This window comes from Triticum aestivum, chromosome 1D (assembly GCF_018294505.1).
Source record: "Triticum aestivum cultivar Chinese Spring chromosome 1D, IWGSC CS RefSeq v2.1, whole genome shotgun sequence".
Classification (NCBI taxonomy): domain Eukaryota; kingdom Viridiplantae; phylum Streptophyta; class Magnoliopsida; order Poales; family Poaceae; genus Triticum; species Triticum aestivum.
The window spans coordinates 420,313,068-420,315,749 of NC_057796.1; positions in this window are offsets into that span (position 1 = coordinate 420,313,068).

The following is a 2,682-nucleotide window of genomic DNA, read 5'->3' on the forward strand; positions in this document are numbered from 1 at the left end:
CCACAAAGTGGCTAAGTTTCATTTCGGTCTGCCTTTAGTATTTTGTTTGAAAAGGGCAAAAGCTTTGCCACATTCATTAAAGGAAGTTTCTGTTTCGTACATGCCTGAAGGCCACCACACAGGAGACGAAATCCTACTGTCCGGACATCATATTATTCAAACACTTAGCACCCGCCTTGACCCATCTACAAGAATCCTCACGGATCCTATGGAAGATGTATCCCTTAGTCGCGAATTTGTTGTTGAATACCTTAGTATTGCGCTCATTCCCAATTACCCACGTGACAAGCATTGTGAGTATTTTTTTGGAAAGGAGGATGAACCGTCGGTCTCTGCATCTGGGCGATGCATGCAGCAATTTTATTAATTATTCACAAAGCCCTTACAAGATAATACATTAGTAAGCCTGAAGCCACTATCTTGGCAACACATGTCGCTACTCTATCCCCGTGATGAAGGTGACGAATGTCCAAACCTAATACCAAACAGACATCGCACCAACACCTAAGATCTAATGTCGGATGCCCCATCCAAGCCAAAATACCTGGACTGGGTTACACACCGGTCCGGCGCACTTTCATTTGGCACCACATGTGCATGCTGCAAGGGTCGTCACCTCCTTCATCTATCGATCCATCCTTAGATCAGATATTGACGCACCGACCTTGCCAGGCCTCTCTGCCATCGATGCCACCACGACGCCAGACAACATCATCCTCCTGCACGAGTCCATCGCCACCCATCGAACGCCGAGTCTCCACTGCGCCACACCGCCGAGCTCCGCCGCCATCGATGTGTAGGATGAAGCACCGCTCCACCACCTACCGACGCCCAACCACCAAGCCGTCCACATGTCCGTCCAGCTGATGAATGTCTCTAAAGATGATGCCCCCATGGGGGTGACGATGAAGACGTCGCCATCATCCGATCCAGGAGGCCCCTCAACGCCTCCAATGAGGGCTACGACGCCCACGGGCGCCGCCGTCAATGGTAGCCTCCTCCAGATCTGAGGTTCCCCCAGAAACAATGGAGCGTGGGACGCCCCACCATCGCCTCCAACAAGAAAAATGACACCCACGGGCGCCGCCGATGATGGTGGCATCCTCACCCACCTCAACAGCTAGGCCACCATCTCCTCCTCCACTTGATCCGTCGCCGCGAAGCCACTGGGAGGCAACACCCACCGACCAGATCCCTTTGGACTGACGATGAAGACAACCAAAGGTAGAGGAGGTCACATCGCTGCGAGACCGGCGCATGGCCACACACATGTTGTCCTGAGGCGCCCGCTCAAGATCCACCGTCACAGCCACGCCTCCAAGCCGCGATGGAGGGACACCCTACCGCCTCCATCATCCCCCAGCACGGGCTTTGCCCAGCCGGGATCTGGCGGCGGTGGGAAGGGAGGGGGAGGGGAGGCGGATGGGAGGGGAGGCGGAGGGGAGGGGAGGGGATGAGAGAGATCTGGAGGGGAGGGAGGGCGGAGGGGACGGGAGGGATTTGGAGGGGCGGAGGTTGTTGGTCTGCACGTCCAAGATGCAGACAACAGCAATCTCGTTCCTTCGAGCATTGCGAGCATAGCCATACTGTTGTGGTTATCGCGATTTCCTTCAATGAAGTTCTCCCACCAAGCGGAAACATTGTTGATGCCCACCCAAGAGTTAGTATCAAAGCAGTGATGGCCAAGCCAACCACGAATAGATTCCCAAATTTGGAGGGAGAAGTGACATTGGAAAAACAAATGGGTGTCCGACTCCATGGCAGTGCTACAAAGAGGAAATCACCCACAATTGGGCCACCCTTGCTAGGCCAAATGGTCTGCCATCCAAATACGGTTTTGAATGATGAACCACACAAATAATCTGCACTTAGGGGGAGCCCATAGCTTCCATACTGTGTTCTTGAAGTTTGTAGCGGTTTGCCCAAAGAATTCTGCTTTGTGAGCCGATGGTGGGGAGTAGCATCCAGGCGACATCAACTTACAAACAATGGAGTCCAACCTATCATCGGCGAGTTGCGCGTCGGATGTGTAGGACCAAAGCCGGAAGAACTCATATAAATAATGCATAGTTAGCCCGTATGAAATGTCAATTCGCTGCACCCAAGCATCACCAGCAAGAGCCTCCTTGACACGACTATTTTTATTTTTGGAGATGTCAAATATGGAAGGGGGCAGCTTGTGGCGACTGCAACCCATTAACCGAAGGCGAGTTCCAAAAGCTTTCCTTGTCTCCATTACCGACCATGACAATAGTGAGCTCGTGGAGGAGATCCATATATGAGTTATCACAAGGGTTGCCGGTACCCACCCAAGTTCTCTCTGGCGCGGCCCACTCGAGCGAAGGCGAACGTACGCACAACACATCCGCAAACTTGTCCAAGTGTAGATTCCAAGGCCCCCAAGGACAGTAGGCCGGCACACCATCTCCCATTTTATTTTACATTTCCCTTCGGAGACCTTATCTGCACTTGCACAAAGAAAGGCCCTCCTGAGCTTCTCAACGAATTGTAACACCTCTACTGGAATGTCTAAGTGGAGTGATATGATAGATTGCCATGGCCGTGAGCACCACCTTCAGCACTGTAGCACTTGCAATGGGGGTGAAGTATTTCTCCTGCCACGGGGGTAGCTTTTACCGCCACCTTATCTTCCAAGTGTTGGAAGTGAACCCTCTTGAGGCG